The sequence below is a fragment of the Haemaphysalis longicornis genome, unplaced genomic scaffold (genome assembly GCF_048455015.1).
Source record: "Haemaphysalis longicornis isolate Haplotype H1 unplaced genomic scaffold, Haemaphysalis longicornis Haplotype H1 scaffold_8, whole genome shotgun sequence".
NCBI classification, from domain to species: domain Eukaryota; kingdom Metazoa; phylum Arthropoda; class Arachnida; order Ixodida; family Ixodidae; genus Haemaphysalis; species Haemaphysalis longicornis.
The window spans coordinates 69,026,641-69,050,382 of record NW_027526445.1 but is presented as its reverse complement, the minus strand read 5'-3'; the positions used below and the strand labels follow the sequence as shown (position 1 = coordinate 69,050,382).

Sequence of the window (23,742 nt, the reverse complement as noted above, 5' to 3'; positions counted from 1 at the left end):
GAAAAAAAACATTATTCTGCTACAAGTCAACAGCAACGAAAGAAATAGAAGATAACCGCTTCATTTTGTGCTGTACGATGCGTGTATAGGGGCCCGCTGCTTGGCAGGAAGCATTACCCTGTTGTGTCTTCGTAGGAGCATCTCAAAAATACTGTAGGGAAGTCTGTGCGTTTTGAACACATATCGAAGAGCTCTGAGCACTGAACCTCGTGAATAAGCTAGACGAGTTACACACGATCTTCTGACCGATGCTCTGAAGAAAGTTGTTTTCTCTCTCCTCGTGTATTCCAAACTTGTGGGGCGGGGGGTACAGCTTGAAATTATTCTGATGTGCAAAAGCTGGCACAAATAACTGAATTACAAAAAAATGGGCTTTTTAATCCACTACAGCATGAAAGCGGTCGATTTCTGGCGCAGGCACTGCTGCCCTGCACAGGCGGAGCGTAGCAGCAGACGACAGCGGCGCGAGTCGCTAAGCCGACGTCAGAGCCAAAGAGCGCCACTCAAACATCTCACCGCCAATAGCTGCTGTCCGGAATAGATGAACCATACCCTCCTCCCTAAACTTCTCAATAAAAGAGATTATGGCTGAACAAAAGCAAAAACGCACGAGCCCTCTTGCAGGCGTTGCGAAGGCTGCGCAGCGCGGCCCGCACCCACCCGCCTGACAGCGCTCCAAGCGGCGGCCGCCGGCATTCATCGCTCGCGGTGCCACCCGGGAGGCCGCGGTCGGCACACTAGCCAGTATATTCTAGGCACTATGTACCCCATCGGCCGGAGCTTGACCAAGGCTCCGACGGCCACCGTTCGTGGTTTCTAACCCTCCACCTATCAACACATCGCCACGGTTGGATCCAGCGTATGTTTGGGGGCTCGGGGTCCGCGGTATCGCCAGTACCGTCACCAAGATAGCTCGAGGTTCCCCGTGCGGGGATGGCCCGCACGGAAGGGAAGTGCCAACGGCAAGTGCAAATTCGTTAATTTGTGCACGTTTCCTCACGCACTAATGAATTTTGGTCCAACTTTTACCAACGCTTTATTGTATGCATTATGAATATTAACTCAATAATTCTTGACTAAATCTTAACTGAAGAACTATTTGGGCAATTATGCCTACTTTATTTGCGTGAGAAAGCATTATGCAAATTATGACGCCTTGAGCTTTGTAACCGGCACCTGTCATCTTCAGTGGCCGATCCCTCCGTGTGGGGACAGCTATCCTCGCTGTTGTCGTTTTGCAACTGCAAACGGATCAGTCTGTCTTGATTTTACCCAACCGGACAAACCGCTTTTGCTCACTGACCAGCCCGAGTCATTACTCTGGCTAGTCAGTGAGCGGAAGCGGTTCGGCCGGTTGGGTAAAATCAACTATGACTGCTTCCATCGCCGCCATTATGCGACACTAATTAGACCGTTTCCCAAACACTGACATAGCAGCTCCTGGAGTGTGGTTCAGAGATTCTGCGTTTACATTCAAAGCACGTAATCAGTGCGTCTAGACAGCACAATGAACAAATTGTAAAGTAGTTATTGCGCCAATTGCCTAACTGTCTCGTTCCTTCCTGAATGAAATTCCTATCGCTTTTACGTTGTTTTTTTTCGAGTTAGCTAGGGCACGTGGAAGTTGACCAGAACATTTCATTTAGTTCACGCCGAAGGGCGCACTTGCGGATTTAAAAGCAATGAATTTCAATGTCATCTATAGATCGAAGTAACAAATTTTTTTTTACCTCGAGGAGCACAAGATGATCCAGCATTACAGTCGGGCAAAAAATTAGAGCAGGTTAAGATTTACAGAGCCAACCATGTGAATTATTTACAAAAATTTAGGGTACGTTTTTGATGTCGGTGCTACGACCTTTTTATATACAAGTGTCCAAATCATCAGTGCAAATGCTTAGACACACGCACACAGAGAGAGAAAGGGGGGGGGGAGACATGCGTAGGACGGTACGATGGGACAGGTAAAAATGTGCGGTAAACGAGAAGACTAACGGGTAACAACCGAAAGTTTATTAACGTTTTGGCTTGGAGCAAAAAAAAAAACAGCCTTGGGCAAGCTGATGAAGGCTTGCCGCGAGCCAAAACGTTAATAAAATTGCGTTCGTGATCCGTTAGTCTTTTGATATTATATATATATATAAATATATATATATATATATATCGAAAGGCGTGGGTTTGGTCCCCACTCTGGGCGCGTGTTTTTCTTTCTTTCTTTCTTCTGTATATTTAAAAAAAATGTTTACTTAATTAACCGTAGCAAAAAAGAAAAGAGGCTAACCACACCCCTATGCCTCCTTTGGCATTGTAGACTGCCGACCTATCTTTCTGTATATATATATATATAGCGAATCAGAAAATGAGAAATGAGGGGCTGTTAAGAAAACCTCAGAAAGCAAAGGGGAGGTTGTGGTGGGTTATAGAAAGAGATGAATTTTTTTAGTCGAAAAGAAAGTGGTGAAAAAATGCCCGCCGGGTGGGATCCGAACTCACGACCTCCAGAATACCAGTCTGGTGCGATAAACACTACGCTACCGGCGGGGCTGTTTCCCCAGCACTTTCTCGGGTATTTATGTTAAGGTATTTTTGTTTCCTGATGATGATGATGGTTGGTGTTTCATGGCGCAAGGCCAGCGAGGGCAAAGAGCGCCAGAAAAGAAGTTATATAATGAAGCGAAGTGATTACCATAAAAAGGTAGGTATAAAAACATGTAAATCGGACATTGTAAAATCAATTAAAGGTAATGGTGATGGCTGGTGTATAGGGCCAGATTTGATTACGCGTGATATGAGATAAGGTTTAAAAACTTAACATCTGACAAATAATCAAACACACGTTTCATAGAAACACTGGCATCGTCACCTAGAAACAGCGATGGGTGTAGTGGGATATGTTGTCTGTAGAGTTCTCTGAAGTGTTTGTGTCGTGTTGTGTGAAGTGCCTTGCATGTTATTAGTATGTGGACCACGGATAGGCCCTCCCCGCACCTGCTACACAGGGGTCTTGGAGATCCCGTGAGCAGGTGGGAATGTGTTGCATGCGTGTGGCCTATCCGTAATCGAGCCAGGGTAACTTCGTTGTGTCTGTTGTGAGTATCCGTGGTGTATGCTCCCAAGAGTGGCTTTATAATGTGTAGTTTGTTGTCAGTCTGTTGATTCCAGTGCGCTTGCCATGTTGTGCGAAGGTGTTGTCTGATGTGTGATTTGAGGTCGGTGTAGGGTATTGTTGTTATGTCAACTGTTGTTGTAAGGGCAGCAGCGCCCGCCATTCGGTCTGCGGTCTCATTACCTGTAATTCCAGCACACAGCATGCACAGTCATAATAGTACTAATGAGAGTATTGACCACATGGTTTTTAGACTTCTGTGAGGATAATGTACGCACAACACTTAAAGAATCAGTATAAATTACAGATTTCGGAATTCGACTTAGAACAATATGTTTAACTACAAGAAGTATGCCATAGGCCTCTGCCGTAAAGATACTTGTATTTCTATTCATAGTTCTACAGACATTAAAGGTACCACCACCATGCGCAGCACAGGAAACAGTTGTGGCAGTTTTAGAAGCATCTGTGTAAAATTCAGCACACTTGTATTTGTGCTGCAGGGACAAGAAATGTTGCACGATCGCGCTTCTAGGCACTCTGTTTATCTCGACACTTTTAAAAGATACATCACATGATATCGGGCGAAGCTGCCACGGTACTAGAAGTTCAGTAGAGGAGGTTTTGATGGTGTCTGAGAACATGACATCAAGTTGTGACGCTTCTTCTCTTACTCTGAAAGCGAAGGGAGCAGAGACTGATGGGCGATTAGTAAGAAGTTGAGATATTGATGTATCATAAAAAACTGACGTAAAAGGATGGTGAGGCATTGATGAGATTTTAAAAGCATAAAGCAGGTCTGTGTAGGCTCGCTGACGTTCTAGGCTCCATTTGTTGCACTCTACATACAGACTTTCGACTGGACTAGTCCGAAAGGCACCACACGACAAGCGGAGCCCTAGATGAAGCACGGGGTCCAGCATTCTGAGGGATGTTTTAGTGGCTGACCCATAGACAACGCTACCATAGTCCAGTCGTGAGCCTATCAAGCTGGTAAAAACACGTAAAAGAAGTTGTTTGTCAGCACCAAAAGAAATGTGCGACAGAACCTTCAGGATATTCATTGTTTTTAAGCATTTATGTTTTAGTTGTTTTATATGTGGGATAAACGTGAGCTTTTCGTCAAAGATTATACCTAAAAACTTGTGTTCTTTCTTGACAGGAATCGAGACACCATTGAGATGAATGTCTGGATCCGGCCGGATGCCACGCCTCTTGGAAAATAAGACACAAGTGCACTTCCCTGGATTAAATTTAAAACCGTTGCTGTCTGCCCAACCAGCTAGCTTGTTAACACCAAGCTGGACTTGGCGCTCGCAGACAGAGAGGTTACAAGACTTAAAGGATAATTGTACGTCGTCTACATAAACGGAGCAGGAAATCGATGGTGGCAACACCTTCCTGAGGGAATTCATTTTTACAATAAAAAGGGTGCAACTTAAAACTCCACCTTGCGGCACGCCGTTTTCCTGCACATGAACCCTAGAAAGTGCAGTTCCAAGTCGCACGCGAAACGTCCTTTCGGACATGTAACTAGAAAGCGTGTTCATCATGTTACCCCTTATGCCAAAGGACTTTAGGTCGATGAGGATACCATACCTCCAAGCAGTGATGATGATGATGATGATGGTTGGGTTTTATTGGCGCAAGGCCGACTACGGGCAAAGAGCGCCAAAGAAGAAGTTACTGAATTGTGATGAGACCGTACATACTAAAACATTTGACTAAAAGTAAAAGTGATGCTAAACAAAAGACAATGGAGATGGCTGGTGTATAGGGCCAGGGTGATTATACGTGATATGACAAGAGCTGCAGAAAGTTCACCTCAGCTAAAAACTTGAAAACACGCTGACTAGAAAACATGGGTTCGTCGGCTAAAAAATGTGATGGGTGCAAAGGGATGTGTCGTCTGTATAATTCAGGGAAATGTTTGTGTCGTGTTGTGTCAAGTGCCTTGCATGTGATTAGTATGTGGACTACGGATAGGCCCTTTCCACACCTGCTACACGTGGGTCCCGAAGTTCCAGTGAGCAGGTGGGAGTGCGTCGCATGTGTGTGGCCTATCCGCAGCCTAGCCAGGGCGACTTCAGTGTATCTGTTGTGTGAGTCAGTTATGTAGCGTCCCAGTTGTGGTTTTATTACGTGTAGTTTGTTGTCTGTTTGTTGACTCCAGTGTGATTGCCATGTGTTACGAAGCTGTCGTCTGATGTGTGTCTTTAGGTCGGTGTAAGGTACTGTTGTAATGTCAACCGTAGTCATGAGAGCAGCATCACCAGCCATTTGGTCGGCGGCCTCATTACCAGGGATTCCACAATGCCCTGGTACCCAGCATATAGTTATTTCAAGATTTGAGGCATATGCAGACATTAGTACCTTAAAAAGAGCATTTATAACATAGTTTTTAGATGACCTTCCTAATGACAGTGCCCGTACAACGCTTTGAGAGTCTGTGTACACAATGGACTTGGGAATTTTGTGTCTGATGATGTGGTTTGAAACGAGTAAAATGCCATATGCTTCTGCCGTGTAAATACTGTTATGAAAATTCATTGTTTTGCTGACTCTAAAATTTGGTCCGTGCGCTGCACAAGATACTGTAGAACCAGTTTTCGACGCGTCGCTATAGAATTCTGCACACCTGTACTTGTCCTGCAGGAACAGGAAGTGCTGCAGAATTGCATTCCTGGGTACCCTATTTTTTTCTACAAGAGTGAATGACAAGTCGCATGATACAGAACGAAGATGCCATGGTGCGATGAAATTATGAATGGGTGTCTTGTGTGTGTCAGAAAGGGGGACATTGAGTGCAGAAGCCTCCTCCCTAACTCTGAGAGAGAACGGTAAGGGAATCGATGGCCTGTTTAAAAAGAGTTGTAAATTTGAGATATCGTTCATGGTGGGATTAAAAGGATGGGTAGTCAGAGACACGATCTTGGATGCATACAACAGGTCAACATACTCCCGCTGATGCCCTAGGCACCATTTGTCGCACTCGACATAAAGACTTTCAACAGGGCTAGTGCGGAATGCGCCACATGAGAGGCGAAGGCCAAGATGCAGCACTGGGTCGAGCATTTTCAGTGCTGTTTTTGTAGCAGACCCATACACGACACTGCCATAGTCGAGCCGAGACCCCACCAAGGCCGTGTAAAGGCGCATCAGGAGTTGTTTGTCGGCCCCATAAGATTGATGTGAGAGGACCTTAAGAATATTCATTGTTTTTAAGCATTTGCATTTGAGCTGTTTGATATGCGGGATGAATGTAAGCTTTTCGTCGAATAAAATGCCTAAAAACTTGTGTTCCTTGTGCACAGGAATCGACACGCTGTTAAGAGTAATGTCTGGGTCTATATGGACCCCGCGCTTCCTAGAGAACACAACGCAGGAGCTTTTTACAGGATTCAATTTAAAACCATTCTTGTCTGCCCAGCCGGCAAGCTTCTTGACGCCGAGCTGGACTTGACGTTCGCAGATGGACATATTACATGATTTAAAAGATATCTGCACGTCATCTACATACATGGAGTAAGAAATTGTAGGCGGCAGTGCCTTCCCAAGGGAGTTCATTTTTACTATGAAGAGAGTGCAGCTTAGAACTCCGCCTTGCGGCACGCCATTTTCTTGCACGTGTACCTTTGACAGTGCAGAACCAACTCTGACGCGAAAGGTTCTCTCCGACAAATAGCTAGCAAGGGTGTTAAACATACTACCAGAAACACCGAATGACTTCAGGTCAGTAAGGATCCCATAACGCCAAGCGGTGTCATAGGCCTTTTCTAGGTCGAAAAACACAGTTAAACAGAACTGTTTATGCACGAAGGCATCCTTAATATACGACTCTAGTGCCACAAGTTGATCATTCGTGGATCGCCCCGCCCTGAAGCCTGCCTGGCAGCTCTCGAGAAGGCCGTTATACTCCAAAAAGTACACGAGCCTCCGGTTTATCATCTTCTCGAGAAGCTTGCACAGGCAGCTGGTCAGGGCAATGGGTCGATAGCTAGCAGGAGAAGAAGGGTCCTTCCCTTCTTTCAAGAATGCTACAACTATGGCATCCCTCCAAGACTTTGGAATGTGCCCCGAAAGCCATATCTTGTTGAAAAGGTGAAGAAGTGTTACAAGAGTGTCTGTGTGTAAGTTCTGTATCATTGTATATGTAATGTTGTCTGGGCCTGGAGCTGAGGGTTTGCACGTGCTCAGAGCACCCCTCAGCTCATGAATTGTGAACTCCGAGTTATAAGAAGTGGCTGACGTGTCATTGTCACGTAAAGGCTTATTTTCGGCCACGAGTTTGTGTTTCATGAAAGTGTTTGTGTAGTGTGCTGAACTCGAAACGTGTTGGAAGTGTTGTGCGAGTGTGTCAGCCTGGTCTTCAAGTGTGTCCCCTGTTGTACTGACCAGAGGCAGGCTGTGTGTTTGATGTCCCTTCAGTTTGCGTATTCGGGTCCATACTTTCCGTGTGTCTGTGTAGGAGTTAATTGATGTTATGAATGTACGCCAACTCTCTCGTTTTGCCTCACGGCGTACACGTTTTCCTAGCGCCTTGGCCCGTTTGAACAAGAGGAGGTTTCCCGACGTGGGGTACCGACGAAGGATACCCCACGCCTTGTTCTGGGCCTCTCGCGCCCGCCTACAGTCCTCATTCCACCACGGCCTCCGCTGGTTGCGCGGGGCACCAGAGGCGTGGGGAATAGACTTTTCGGCGGCGTCGAGGATGTGCGCCGTGAGGAGTTGGGTAGCTTCTTCGACGTGTAGGTGTCCTATGGATGTGTGGTGTAGTTTGGATGTCTCTGTAAATGTATTCCAGTTAGCTCGTGCTTCATTGAACCTATTATGGGAAGATGGACTGCATGGGCCTTTACCTATGTATGTGAGTGAGGTGGGGAAGTGGTCACTACCGTATGGGTCAGTGCCCACACCCCACTCGAGGAGAGGAAAGAGAACTGCGGAGCCAATCGCCAAGTCAAGACATGAGTATGTGTTGTGTCCTATGTTATGGTATGTAGGCTGTTTATTGTTGAAAAGGCATGCTCCTGAAGATGTAAGAAATTTCTCTACCAGGCGACCTCGGGCATCCGTTCTGGAGGAGCCCCAAAGAGAGTTGTGAGCATTAAGGTCGCCTGTAAGAATGTATGGTTCGGGCAGCTGGTCAACCAGTGCCTCGAAGTCAGAGCTTGAAAGTGCAACATCAGGAGGAATGTATATGGAGCATACCGTTATCAACCTATTAAATATTATTGTTCGAATTGCCACAGCCTCAAGGACAGTGTTCAGAGCGACAGGGTGGCATGCTAAGGATTTCCGAGCAATTATGGCCACACCCCCAGAAGAGTGCGTGCAGCCATCCCTGTCCTTTCTGTATATCAAGTAACTGTTCAAGAAATTTGTGTTCTTGGAATTCAGGTGTGTTTCCTGAACACACATTACACTTGGCTGATTGGCATGCAGAATCTCATATACGTCATCAAGATTTTTAAGAAGGCCTCTACAGTTCCATTGAATTATGTTTTCTCTTCCCATTATTTAGTGTTAGAGCTACTGGAGTGTGTGTGTTTATGTGTCGTCTTTCGGGGCTGTGACTCTCGCCTTTCTTGGCTTGTCGGGAGGCTTTGGCGTCGGGACGCGTTCCTTGCGCTGCGTTGCAGGCAGGAACGGCCCGACATCCATGTCGTCGTCGGATGTCCGAGGGTTGCCCGACGGACCGGGCCCCCCGGACTTGGCCCCCCCTCGGGAGCCCTTCGCTTGAGCCGCCACCGCCGAGGGCGTCCGGGGCGGCAAAGGCGGCACGGGCGGTGCGGTGGGAACCGGTGCGGGGCCCGTGGTGTCCATCACCTCGGTACCCTCCAACACACTGGAGGACGGGGAGACAGAGGCGGGAGCGGCACCGGTCCCTACAGAAGATGTCACCACAACCGCTGCTGCCTCAGCAAGCGGCGTGGCGACGGATTGGGCTGCCAGAGGCAACCCAGAGGGGGGCGGCGGAGGGACCAGGTCAGACTCACTGAACTGGGTCCCTGTGGAAACCAGACGCCGCTCCGCCCCCCGGCGAGCTGCGTCGGCGTACCTCCCCAGAGGGAAAGAGGCGAACCTCTTCCGCGCCTCTGGGAAGGTGATGTTTTCAGTGATTTTGAGGTTGATTATTTTCTTTTCCATCTGGAACCTTTCACACGTGCGGGAGTACGCAGCATGAGGTCCATGACAGTTGCTGCACATTAATTGTTCAGCCTGGCAGTTATCTGTCTCATGATCCTGCGATGAACATTTCGCACACGTTGTTTTTCCACGACAGGAGGTGGTGCCATGCCCGAACCGTTGGCACTTGAAACAGCGCCGCGGGTTCGGGATGTACGGCCGGACAGAACAATGAATGAAACCTGCTTTGATGGATTCGGGGAGTGAGGAACGGTCAAATGTTAAGATTATATGCTTTGTCATGATTTGCTTATTATCTCGCCGCATGGTGATGCGCCTCACTGCCGTCACGCCCTCGCCCTTCAGACCTTCGAGCAGATCGGCTTCTGTCTCATTTATCAGATCTGGCTCAGAAATCACACCCTGAGAGCTATTGAGGCTACGGTGGGGTGTGACTCTGATGTCCAGATCTGCCATGCGATTCTGGGTAAGGAGGCTTGTGGCTTGCTGGTGAGTGTTCACCTCGACCAGGACTTCGCCGGTTCTCAGTTTCTTGGCTTTGAAAGACTTGCCCAGGATGCCCTCAAGGAATTTGGTGATAAGGAACACTGACTGGGAGGAGATGGGATTCGACTTGTCAAGAGATTCAACAATCAAGAATCGCGGATAGTTATCTGGCTTTTGGGCTGCAATTCTTGGCAAGGGTGGGAATGTAGCTTCGGTGCGGCCCCTTTTCGGGGGCCGATCACGTTTGGGGGGGGGTTTGGAAAATGCCATGTGATACATTGGAAAGCAGGGAGACGGGGGTACTTTCTCCTTTGACCTTACCCTGGTAGTCAAAGAGGTCCCGGAGCCCCCTGCCTGGTAGACAGGCAGGGAGCCCATCGGCCGGAGCTTGACCAAGGCTCCGACGGCCACCGTTTACGGCTTCTACCCTTCACCTTTAAACACCTCGCCACGGTTGGACACGGCTTATGTTGGGAGCTCGGGGTCCGCGGTGTCGCTGCTCACCGTCACCATGAATACTCAAGGTGCCCCGTGCGGGGACCTCCAAGCAGTATCATACGCCTTTTCTAGATCAAAGAATACAGTCATACAGTACTGCTTATGGAGGAAAGCATCTTTTATATACGCCTCTAATGCAACGAGTTGATCGTTGGTAGATCGCCCCGCCCTGAAGCCTGCCTGGCAACTCTCGAGAAGACCATTGTACTCTAAGAAGTACACAAGTCTCCTGTTTATCATCTTCTCGAAGAGCTTACACAGGCAGCTTGTCAGGGCAATGGGGCGATAACTGGCAGGAGAGGAAGGGTCCTTCCCTTCCTTTAGGACAGCCACTACTATGGCCTCCCTCCAAGAGCGAGGAATGTGCCCCGAAAGCCATATTTTATTGTATAGGTGTAAGAGTGTTTCAAGAGTGTCTGGGTGTAGGTGCTGTATCATGGTGTATGTAATCTTATCTGCGCCTGGAGCTGAAGGTTTGCACGTGCTCAGGGCAGCCCTCAACTCATAGAGAGTGAATTCAGAGTTGTAGGAAGTTTTTGATCTGTCTTTGTCGTGTAAGGGCTTTTTTTCTGCAGATGTTTTGTGTTTCATGAAAGTGTTCGTGTAGTGTGCTGAACTGGACACGTGTTCGAAGTGTTGTGCAAGTGTGTTAGCCTGGTCTTCCAGTGTGTCCCCTGTTGTACTAACCAGGGGCAGGCTGTGTGTCTGTTGTCCTTTTAGTTTTCGTATTCGTGTCCAGACTTTGTGTGTATCAGTGTATGAATTGATGGAAGTGAGGAAGGTGCGCCAACTCTCCCTTTTCGCCTCACGACGCACTCGCTTCCCAAAAGCTTTTGCCCGTTTAAAAGAAATGAGGTTGTCTGACGTGGGGTACCGGCGAAGGACACCCCACGCCTTGTTCTGGGCCTCTCGCGCCCGCCTGCAGTCCTCGTTCCACCAGGGCCTCCTTGGGCAGCGGGACCCACTGGAGGCCTGGGGAATGGACTTTTCGGCGGCGTCGAGGATGTGCGCCGTGACGAGTTGGGCGGCTTCCTCCACGTGTAGGTGTTTTATGGATGTGTGGTGTAGTTGAGATGTTTGTGTGAATGTGCTCCAGTTTGCTTGTGATTCATTAAACCTTTTATGGGAAGATGGACTGCATGGGCCTTTACCTATATATGCTAGGGAAGTGGGGAAATGGTCACTACCATATGGGTCAGTGCCCACGCCCCACTCAAGATATGGAAAGAGAATTGCAGAACCAATAGCCAAGTCGAGATGTGAGTATGTATTATGTCCTAAGTTATGGTATGTAGGCTGCTTTTTGTTGAAAAGGCATGCTCCTGAAGATGTAAGAAATTTCTCTATCAGGCGACCTCGGGCATCCGTTCTGGAGGAGCCCCAAAGAGAGTTGTGTGCATTAAGGTCGCCTGTTAGGATGTACGGTTCGGGCAGCTGGTCGACCAGCGCCTCGAAGTCAGAGCTGGAAAGTGCATAATCAGGACGAATGTAAATTGAGCATACCGTTACCAACCTATTAAAAATTATTGTGCGTATTGCTACAGCCTCAAGGACGGTGTTGAGAGTGATAGGATGGCATGCTAGGGATTTCCGGGCTATTATGGCCACACCGCCCGAAGAGTGTGTGCAGCCAACCCTATCCTTTCTGAATACCATGTACCTATTTAAGAAATTTGTGTGATTGGGATTCAAATGTGTCTCCTGAAGACACATCACACTTGGCTGGTTTGAATGCAATATCTCATGGACATCATCAAGATTTTTAATGAGGCCTCTACAGTTCCATTGAGTAATATTTTCTCTTCCCATTATGGAGATTTAGAAGCTACTGAAGTCTGTGTGTATGTGTGTTCATGTGTCTTTCGGGGCTGTTACTCTAGGATTTGGCTTTTTGGGCCTTTCTGCTGCTGGCTTGGGCGTCGGAGGCCGCTCCTTGCGCTGCGTTGCAGGCAGGAACGGCCCGACATCCATCTCGTCGTCGGATGTCCGAGGGGTGCCCGACGGACCGGGCCCCCCGGACTTGGCCCCCCCTCGGGAGCCCTTCGTTTGAGCCGCCACCGCCGAGGGCGTCCGGGGCACCAGAGGTGGCACGGGCGGTGCGGTGACGGTGGGAGCCGGTGCGGGGCCCGTGGTGTCCATCACCTCGGTACCCTCCAACGGACTGGAGGACGGGGAGACAGAGGCGGGAGCGGCACCGGTCCCGACAGAAGTGGTTTGCACCACAACCGCTGCTGCCTCAGCAAGCGGCGTGGTGCCGGGTTGGGCTGCGTGAGGCAACCCAGCGGGGGGCGGGGGCGGGACCAAGTCCGACTCGCGGTACTGGGTCCCCGCAGAAACCAGACGCCGCTCCGCCCCCCGGCGAGCTGCGTCGGCGTACCTTCCCAGAGGGAAAGAGGCGAACCTCTTCCGCGCCTCTGGGAAGGTGATGTTCTCAGTTACTTTGACATTGATGATTTTCTTTTCTTGTTGGAATTTCTCACATTTGCGGGAGTACGCCGCGTGCGATCCCCCGCAGTTAACACAAGTGAAGGTGGTGGAGTTGCAGTTATCTGTCGGGTGGTCCTGTGCGGCGCATTTCGCACAGGTCGTTTTGCCGCGGCAAGAGTTGGTACCGTGCCCGAACCGCTGGCATTTGAAGCAGCGGCGCGGGTTTGGTATGTACGGTCGGACTGGACATCGTATGAAGCCTGCATTGACCGACTCGGGGAGCGTTGAGCAGTCAAATGTCAAGATCAAGTGTTTCGTACGAATTTCGGTGTCATTTCGACGCATGATTATCCTTCGCACTGCCGTCACGCCCTGATCTCGAAGGCCATCGAGCAGATCTGTCTCTGTTTCGTTCATCAGGTCAGGATCGGAGATGACGCCCTGGGAACTGTTCAGCGTGCGGTGGGGTGTGATCTTTATGTCTGTATCTACCATGCGGGTTTGTTTGAGGAGGTTGATAGATTGCTGCCTGTTGTTAATTTCGACCAGGATTTCCCCTGTTCTGAGTTTCTTGGCTTTGTAGGATTTCCCTACAATGCCCTCAAGGAACTTGGAGATGAGAAAAACAGACTGTGCAGTGACGGGCTTTGACTTGTCAAGAGATTCCATTATTAGAAAGCGGGAAAAATTGTCAGGTTTTGGAAATGTCAACTCTGTCAAGGGAGGAAAGGAGACTTCGGTGCGGCCCCTTTTCGGGGGCCGATCACGTTTATGGGGGGGTTTTGAATTATCCATATAGCATAGGAAAAAGCAGGGAGACGGGGGTACTTTCTTCTTTGACCTTACCCTGGTAGCCAAAGAGGTCCCGGAGCTCCCTGCCTGGTGAACAGACAGGGAGCCCATCCGCCGGAGCTTGACCTGGGCTCCGACGGCCACCGTTCGTGGTTTCTAACCCTCCAAAAATAAACACATTGCCACGGTTGGATCCAGCGTATGTTTGGGGGCTCGGGGTCCGCGGTATCGCCAGTACCGTCACCAAGATTGCTCAAGGTGCCCCGTGCGGGGATTTTTGTTTCCTGCACTTGGGGGTGGTAGCCAGCGCCACTCGGACTACTCGCGGTGAAGGGGACCTTCTTTTTATCCCCCTGGCCGTACCTTCTTTTTATCCCCCTGGCCGTTACTTTGGTCGACCAGCGTTGAACCCTCTTAAGCTCCCTTTGGCACCAAGACTGCCAGAACAGAGGCCCTCGCTAAGCATGTAGCGAATCAGAAAATGGGAAATGAGGGGCTCCGTAAATAAGACAGAAAATAAGGGTTGGCAGTCAAGAAAACCTCGGAAAGCAAAGGGGATGTTGTGGTGGGCCATAGAAAGAGATGAAGAATTTTTTAGTCGAAAAGAAAGTGGTGAAAAAATGCCCACCGGGTGGGATCCGAACCCACGACCTTCAGAATACCGGTCTGGTGCGATAAGCAGTACGCTACCAGGGGTGAGACAGCTGAATCAGATTTGGGAGCAGTTTTTGGAGCAGCGAAATATCGATTTTGGAGCAGAAGAACCTTGATTTGGAGCAGAACGACATTTATTATATCACCTTAGGAGCCAAAAAAATCAAATTTTTGGCAACTCACGGGTGAAAAGTGCACTTTTTAATTGATTTTGAACGTACATAACACTGAAACAGCCTTTCAATAAAGTTTTTTCTACCAGAGTATCACAAGGTACGACCTGCACTACCTTTTTACTAGCCATTTTTGAATTCTTAGGCTCTATGCATACATAGCGTGGAGTTCCATTGATAATATCAAATTGAAAAACTAAGCGATCGTAACGTATTTTTATTATCATGTGAATGCCAAAATTGTTACTTTTGTAATCCTATGCAGACTCGTCTTTATGCACAAGTGTAGAGCCACGGCCAAAGCGAGGTCACAGTCGTCGCACCCCACCAGCCCTCCCATTTCAATCCCCAAGGTGCATGTTCACTACAATCATAATCTGAGTAACGTTGGTATGTTTATCCACCTCCCTTCTTTTGGCAATAAATTTCACTTCAGATAAATGAACCATTATTACTAGCGTGCAATGATAGCCCGTCCCGCTATCGAAGACTGCTTGAACATTTCGCGGCGATGTAGCCTGTGCCGCCACTTCTGCAGCGTCGATCGTCCCATTCCCGTCGCTTGCAAGTCCGCTAGGAAAGGTATCAATAACTCAGTGTTTTATAGCACCGCAATGAGTCCGAAATTTCACTTCAAGCAAGTACTGGCCTCACACTCAAGGCCGAAACACGGCGAATTCACGGCCGCCATGTTGTTTTTGATGAGCTCCCCCGTCTTTTGAGTCGCGCCCCTTGCAGCAACCGATCAAATGACTAAATGTAAACCCAGCCACCCCCATAACTAAAACCAAGAAATTGGCGAGGAGCGCTCTGCCTGAACCACAAGGAACTGCTTCACCCGGAGGCCATGTTTTCATATCTTCATCACACCAAGGTGGCGGTGCCCAGTAACGTCGTTCCGGAGATACGGCGCTCCCAAAATTGCCGTTTTTTCATCAACTTGCACAAGCGGTTTGACGCCTCAGTACACCTAAGCATTTTTTCTACAGGACTTTGCAATGGTTTTCAATGTGAAATTTTCAATGTGAAAATTTTAAAAACGCACGGAATATAACATGTGCAACCCGACATTGTGACTTTAGACAAAAACTACCTCGGGGACAATTTTATGCAGGTTTTTCATGGAATGATCAATCAATTAAAAATTTACAAACAGCATCACCTTGGGGGCGCTGGAAAATTATGCCGTCAGTAAGCATTTTTCCACACTGGAACTGACGGGTGCGTTAAAATCCTTGGCTCTCAGACTGTTTTGGAGCAGTTTGGCGCAATTTTTGCGATTTTCAAGCTTTTGGAGCAGCCTGGCGCAGGAAAACAAATTTGTATCAAATCTGCGCAATATGCGCAGCTGTCTCACCCCTGCGCTACCGACGGGGCTGTTTCCCCAGCACTTTTTCGGGTATTTATGTTAAGGTATTTTTGTTTCCTGCACTTGGGGGTATATATATATATAGAGAGAGAGAGGACCATATGTGAATAGCATGCATGAACTTGCTTGTTGTAACTGGGGCAGGGATGATTTAAAACTGCAAACTAAACAATGTAAAATTTATTTGTAGTGCTTAGTGCTCCAAAACAAGCAGCTTACCCTTTTGTTCTTTTCATTTTCATTTTGCAAATGGATTGTCTTATAGAATCGGTTTCATGATTTCAAATTCATTGTTCATTGGTGAGTTCGCAGATCTACTTCATTTACATAAGCCATACATGCGGTAAGATCAACCATTAAACTGCATTACGTTCACTTCAGGAAGTGTGCACCACGAGATTCAAAATAAACACCACATTACTAATCCAAAATTTCGCAGGATGGTGTGCCACAAGACGTGGCGATGCCACCTTTATGACCACAACAAGGTTACCAGCAATCGCACCACTAAATGCCCAGCCAGCATTGACATCAAGGTCAAGAAAGTCAACCGTGACACAAGAAGGAATGATGCCTTCCTCCGACGGGACCCTCCCCTATGTGCTGTTATGAAAATAAGTGCCCAGCACAACCATCCCACAGAGTGCTGATGGCCTGCGTCTCCTGCGGTGCAACGATGACACAAAGGAACTTTTCCATGGATATTTTGCCCAAGGAATGACACCTGCTGCAGCCATGGAGTTTCACGAGTGCTCTCTGTGTTGAAGGGGACTCTGGGGGAATTCTGAAACTGGCCAACGGTGCTTTAAACCCCACAAGCAGGGTTAATTGTATACCACCTTTACGAGAAGTGGCGCAAAGAGCACCATGGCACAGTTCTGGACCCGTTCACAAAGCTCCAGGAGAAAATTCCAGAGTACGCAGCACAAGGTAAGTTCTAAGTAACCAGAAGCCTAAGCTGGTCTTAAATAAGCCCTTATACAGGTCACAGTCAGTTAAAATAAAGTGACTTCATTGTAAATGTCAATTCATTTTGTTAATGAAACAGCTACCAACTTAATTACACTAGGCTGAAAAAGGCATTCATAAGGTTACAAAAATAAACACTCATAGAAAATCACAGAAATGCAATTAGGCCAATAGCATTGTAATTACATAAAAATCAGCTCTTGATAGCATTAGAAAAGCCACTAGCAATGAGAAAATGCATCGAGGACATAAGCTACATTCACAACGGTAGATCATTTTAATATGACAATTCTTTTTACTTTGGTGATGGCTGCAGAAAATGAGACTGGTGTGGAATCTGCCTGTGTGTGGTTATGATAATTTACAAAACATAACTGCAGACATTAGAGATATTGGTTCAGTTCAAAACTGCAGCAGGAATTTCTACAACAGAGGCAAAGAACAGAAGTGCCCGTCTGTTCCGTGGGTAGTCTAAGGTAGTCTGCAGCCCTCCACTACATTGCACCATAGCCGGGACATGGCTTTGGCTTGTGAAATTCCAGTCTCAATAAATACTACTACTAGAAGGCACAGCAACTGTATCGCGGTAAATGGCTGCACGTCCCACAGAATTTTGCAGTCATGACTGCATTGGTTGGAAGCGAAAGTTGACAGCTCTATGCGATATATACTAGTGATTGTAAGTGGAACTCTGTATATGTAAGTGCACATGTGTGTGCTGGGAAAAATAATTTGTATTGTACTCTTTACAATTAAATGATACCCAATAATAAACTAACAAAAAATTTAATTTCGATGACTAATGTCGCATGTGGTAGTGATTTTATGAGTTCTATTCACCTTGCACAGCAATTTGTGCTGTTATCCACGGAGATGCATAAAATGTCTCCTATTATTTTATATCCTTAACGAGAGGTGCGTATCAGCAACAAAACAAATAAACATACCAGCATTTTTGTTGTCTGCATTATAGCATAATCTATTGTAGCTGAAGGTCAGTATGCTACCACAATTTAGCCCTTGCTTTGAAAACCTAGGCAGTCATAACTGCTTTCACTAGCACTATGTGCTGTAGCTTGGACAAAGCAGATTTGCTGTACATGCCTAGCTTTCCTTTTGTGGGCCGCTGGAGCAATCAATCTGTTAATTCCTCTGCAGGAGTTGACGTGAAGGTTCACAAAGAAGACGCAGGTTTCTGGACGATCCTTCTCGTCACTCCAATCCTGAGGCGTGCCCAGTTGCTCATGTCATCCTCCGAGGCCATTTTCGTCGATTCTACAGCATCATCCGACACAGCACGGAAAAATGTGACAGTCCTGCTGACAGCAACAGCAGCTGGTGCCGTGCCCATTGCTGTAATGGTGCACAACAGCCAAACAACAGACGCCTATGCAGCTGGATTTAAGCTCCTCAAGGACAACTACCCCTTCTGCTTTGGAGGGTTTGAGGTAAGTGTAGGGAATGTGTGTGGCACAACTGCGTATTCTGCAGTTTTCTGTAACAGTTCATGTGATGGATAGTGTAAAGCATACAACAAAAGTATAACTGTGAAGATGTTTATGTGCTTTGTTCAGCTCCACAAGAACATGGGGTTCTAGGGTTCAGGCAGATGAACCCTAGAAAGTGCAGTTCCAACTCGCACGCGAAACGTTCTTCCAGACAGGTAACTGGCAAGCGTGTTCATCATGTTACCCGACATGCCAAAGGACTTCAAATCGCTGAGGATGCCGTACCGCCAAGCAGTATCGTACGCCTTTTCCATATCAAAGAAGACTGTCATACAGTAGTGCTTGTGGAGGAAAGCATCTTTGATATAGTACGCCTCTAACGCAACAAGCGCTGGTAGATCGCCCCGCCCTGAAGCCTGCGTGACAGCTTTCGAGAAGACCATTGTACTCTAAGTACACAAGTCGCCTGTTTATCATCTTCTCGAGGAGCTTACACACGCAGCTTGTCATGGCAATGGGACGATAACTGGCGGGAGAAGAAGCGTCCTTCCTTTCCTTTAGGAAAGCAACTACTATGGCCTCCCTCCAAGAGCGTGGAACGTGCCCCGAAAGCCATATTTTATTGTATAGGTGCAAGAGTGTTTCAGAGTGTCTGAGTGTAGGTGTTGTGTCATGGTGTATGTAATCTTATCTGCGCCTGGGGCTGAAGGTTTCCACGTGCTCAGGGCAACCCTCAACTCATAGAGAGTGAATTCAGAGTTGTAAGTATTTGATTTGTGTTGGCCTTGTAAGGGCTTTTTTTCTGCAGATGTTTTGTGTTTCATGAAAGTGCTTGTGTAGTGTGCTGAACTGGACACGTGTTCGAAGTTTTGTGCAAGTGTGTTAGCCTGGTCTTCAAGTGTGTCCCCTGTTGTGCTAAGCTGGGTAGGCTGTGTGTCTGTTGTCCTTTGAGCTTACGTACACGTGTCCAGACCTTGTGTGTGTCCGTGTATGAATTAATGGATGTCAAGAAGGTGTGCCAACTCTCTTGTTTTGCCTCACGGCGCAGACGTTTTCCGAACGCCTTAGCCTGTTTGAACAAAATAAGGTTACCCGACGTGGGGTACCGACGGATATCCCACGCCTTGTTCTGGGCCTCTCGTGCCCGCCTACAGTCCTCATTCCACCACGGCCTGCTCTGGTTGCGCGGGTTACCAGAGGCGTGGGGAATGGACTTTTCGGCGGCGTCGAGGATGTGCGCCGTGAGGAGTTGGGTAGCTTCTTCAACGTGTATGTGTCCTATGGATGTGTAGTGTAGTTTCGATGCCTCTGTAAATGTGTCCCAGTTAGCTCGTGCTTCATTGAACCTATTATGCGAAGATGAAGTGCTTGGGCCTTTACCTATATATGTTAGTGAAGTGGGGAAGTGATTCATTGAAGGGTTTAACGCGCCGACGCAACGCAGGCGATGAGGTGTGCCGTAGTGGAGAGCTCCGGATGGAAAGAGAATTTCCGAACCAATAGCCAAGTCAAGATTTGAGTATGTATTGTCTCCTATGTTATGGTATGTAGGCTGTTTCTTGTTGAAAAGGCATGCTCCAGAGAATGTTAAAAACTTCTTTATAAGGCGACCTCGGGCATCCCTGCGAGAAGAGCCCCAAAGAGAATCGTGTGCATTGAAGTCGCCTGTTAAGATGCATGGTTCAGGAAGCTGGTTGACCAGCGCCTCAAAGTCAGAGCTCAGAAGTGCAAGATCAGGAGAGATGCAAATGGAGCATACCGTTATCAACCTATTAAAAATTATTGTGCGGATGTCTACAGCTTCAAGGACGGTGTTCAAGGTGACAGGGTGGCATGCTAAGGATTTGCGGGCGATTATGGCCACACCGCCAGAAGAGTGTGTGCAGCCATCCCTGTCTTTCCTGTATACCAGGTAACTATTCAAGAAATTTGTGTTTGGAATTGAGATGTGTTTCCTGGACACACATTATACTTGGCATGCAGAATCTCGTACACGTCGTCAAGATTTTCAGAAGGCCTCTGCAGTTCCATTGAACTATGTTTTCTCTTCCCATTATGATGTGCTAGAGCTACTCTACTGTGATTATTTATGTGGGGCCATTCGGGGCTTGGACTCTTGGAAGGGTTTTTCTGGCCTTCTCTACTGACCTGGACGTCGCAGCCCGTTCCTTCTGTTGCGATGAAAGCCGGAAGGGCTTGACGTCCATGTCGGCATCTGAAGGCAAGGGGGTGCCCAGCGGACTGGGCCCCCTTGACGTGGTACCCTTTCGGGTGTTCTTTGCCTGCGCTGCCAGTGTCGAAGGCGTGGGGAGCACCACAGGTGGCACAGGCAGTGAGGCGGGGGAGGGGGTCGCTGCGACTGCCTCCGTGCCCTTGCGTGTGCTTTGGGCCGGTGGAGAGGAAGCAGTGGATGCAGCGGCTTGTTGCCACCACAGCCACTGCTGGGTGAGCGAGCGGTGTAGAGGCTGGTTGGGCAACCCAGGGGGGGGGCGGGGGCGGGACCCCGCCGAAACCAGACACCGCTCCGCCCCCCGGCGAGCAGCGTCGGTATACCTCCCCAGGGGGAAAGAGGTGAACCTCTTTCGCGCCTCTGGGAAGGTGATGTTCTCTGTGACCTTGATGTTGATTATTTTCTTTTCTAGCTGGAACTTCTTGCATTTTCTGGAGTACGCCGCGTGTGGTTCCTGACAGTTTACGCAAAGAAATTGTTGAACGCTACTATTGTCGAACGGGTGGTCGTGCTGGGCGCATCTTGCGCAGGTAAGTCAGCCGCGACAGGAGTTTGTGCCGTGCCCGAACCGTTGGCACTTGAAACAGCGCCGCGGGTTTGGGATGTACGGCCGGACTGAACATCGGATGTAACCTGCGTTGATGAATTCTGGAAGGGTGGACTTGTCAAAGGTTAGGATGAGGTGCTTTGTCGGTATTTGTTCATCGTCTCTGCGGATGGTTATGCGCCTGACCGCTGTTACGCCCTGACTACGAAGGCCCTCCAGCAGGTCAGCTTCAGATTCATTTAGTAGGTCATACTCGGAAATCACACCCTGGGAGCTGTTTAGGCTGCGGTGGGGCGTGACTCGAACTGGCAGATCGGCGATGCTGGTTTGAGCAAGAAGTTTATTGGCCTGATCCTGGCTACTGACCTCGACAAGAATTTCACCGGTTCGATGTTTTTTGGCCTTATACGACCCTCCAACAACACCGTCAAGAAACTTTGAAATGAGAAATACCGACTGTGAAGCAAGAGGTTTTGATTTGTCTACAGATTCCATCACGATGAAGCGAGGATAGTTGTTCGGTTTCGGAGGACTCAAGTCAGGAAGTGGTGGAAAAGAAACTTCGGTGCGGGCCCTTTTCGGGGGCCGATCACGTTTGGGGGGGGGTTTGAAAATGCCATATAGCATAGTATAAAAGCAGGGAGACGGGGGTGCTTTCTTCTTTGACCTTACCCTGGTAGCCAAAGAGGTCCCGGAGCTCCCTGTCTGGTAGACAGGCAGGGAGCCCATCGGCCGGAGCTTGACCAAGGCTCCGACGGCCACCGTTCACGGCTTCTAACCCTTCACCGTTCAACTTCTAGCCATGGTAGGTAACAACTGAAGTATGGGGCGCTCGGGGTACGCGGTGTCGCCACTCACCATCACCAAAATTGCTCAAGGTGCCCCGTGCGGGGGACACTAAAAGCAGCGGCGTGGGTTTGGCACATAGGGTCGGACCGGACATCTCATGAAGCCTGCGTTGACCGACTCAGGAAGTGTTGAGCAGTCAAACGTCAAGATTATGTTTAGTACCTATTATTTGGTCGTTTCGGCGTATCGTGATTCGCCAAGCTGCTGTCACACAATGATCGCGAATGCCCTCGAGCAGATCTGCTTCAGTCTAATTTATTAGATCTCGATCAGAGATCACGCCCTGGCAGCTATTGAGGCTGTGATGGGGCGTGATCTTGATGTCAACATCAACCATGCACGTTTGCTTCAAGAGGTTACAGGATTGTTTGTTTTGGAATTCAATTAGGACTTCTCCCGTTGTGAGCTTTTTTAGCCTTGTACGATTTGGCTGCAAGACTTTCAAGAAACTTGGAAATGAGAAAGACAGACTGGGAACTGATGGGTGTTTTATTTATCCAGGGATTCCATTACTAAAAAGCGTGAGAAATTATCGGGCTTTGGAAGAGAGATGGAAGTGACCGATCACGTTTGGGGGGGGGGGGGGGGGGGGGGGGGGGGGGGGGTTAAAAATACCATACAGCATAGTGTAAAAGCGGGGAGACAGGGGTACTTTTTTCGTCAGCCTTACCCTGATAGCTGAAGAGCTCCATGCCTGGTAAACAGAGTGGGAGCCCATCCGCCGGAGCTTGACCTGGGCTCGGAAGACCAACTTTTGAGGTTTCTACTCTTCACCATACAACACATCACCACGGCTGGTTCCAGCTTATGTTTGGGGGCTCGGGGTTCGCTGTAGCGCCAATACTGTCACCAAGATTGCTCAAGGTGGAACGTGAGGGGAGAGTTTTATTCTTCAGTTTCTTTTTCTTTGTTTTTTTTTTACTCTGGCCACCTGTTTTTTTTTCGTTGAAAATAGCTGACCCCCCCTTGTTCCTGCGACCTGCTTTCCTCCATCTTGCTACTGGTTCAACTTATTCTACCATTTCAATGTGTTTTTCAGTGCTGGGGGAACGAACTAAATGGTTCTAGGGGCACGACACAATAACGCCGGTTGAGTAGAGGTGTGCGAAAAGGTTAGCTTTGGAAACACAGCCTCAGGGAGGGGCAATTAGGGACAGAAAGGGACAGCAAAGAGCTCGTCACAATACTTTTCCAAGAGCGAACAATGCACCCACGTGGTCCGACTAGTAATCGTGTGCAAGCCACGTGACTAGAGAAACGTTACATGCTTGATGAGTTTCTATATTACATGTATACAGAGGTGCTTCTGAATGCTGCGATTTATTGCTTTGCAGATGCACTCAAAGCTGCGTTCTGCAACAAGCGGTGCACCTACTGAGCTAAAAGAAAGAAAATTCAGTATGTCACGAGCAGCGAAAGCCTCAAATAAGTGTAAACCGGGAAGTGGAGGTTTTTTGGAAGTCTGCGGTTTCTGGATGCGGTCATCTTCGATGAGACGCCAGATGTTGACCAGGTAACCACCCATTTTAAATACCGCAATAAAACTCGTCCCTTCTAATATTCTTTTACCGAAAAGAATACAGGGTTCGGAAGAGTACTCCGAGGAGCTGGTGCTATCCGAGGACGAGAACTCCAGCCCGTCAAGTCCAGCGACAACATCGAATACTCCGACTACAAATTCCGACACAGCCAGAGACTCCGGGCCTATTGCGAAGCGACCAAGGCACTCAAAAGTGCTCCGCCGTCAAAAGAGTGGGCCGAGAGGCAGGGTGTTCTGGAAAAAATCGCGGATGCCATATGCAAACAGACCAGCAGCCAAACGGTGCTCCGGAGCAGTTCGGTCAGCTTTTGGCTTCTACACTAGGCAACTGCAAGAACTCAGCTGGGTGCTCTTCCAGATCGAAGTGTTTGCTGCCATCAGCCAAACGGTGCTCCGGAGCAGTTCGGTCAGCTTTTGTCTTCATATATTAGGCAACTGCCAGAACCCAGCTGGGTGCCCTTCCAGATGGAAGTGTTTGCTGTATACAAAAGGTTTTACAATACT

The 23,742-nt window shown here is 48.4% G+C and overlaps 1 protein-coding gene across 1 annotated transcript in view; it reads left to right on the top strand.

Annotated features, from left to right (window-relative positions):
* The window catches only part of LOC144149758 (uncharacterized), a 138,698-nt gene extending 122,487 nt beyond the window's left edge, over nucleotides 1–16,211 (top strand). Inside the window, exon 4 of the transcript XR_013318356.1 lies at nucleotides 16,095–16,211. The gene's annotated coding sequence lies outside the window, so the exon portion shown is untranslated. The remainder of the gene's footprint in view (nucleotides 1–16,094) is intronic.
* The last annotated feature ends 7,531 nt before the right edge of the window (nucleotides 16,212–23,742 follow it).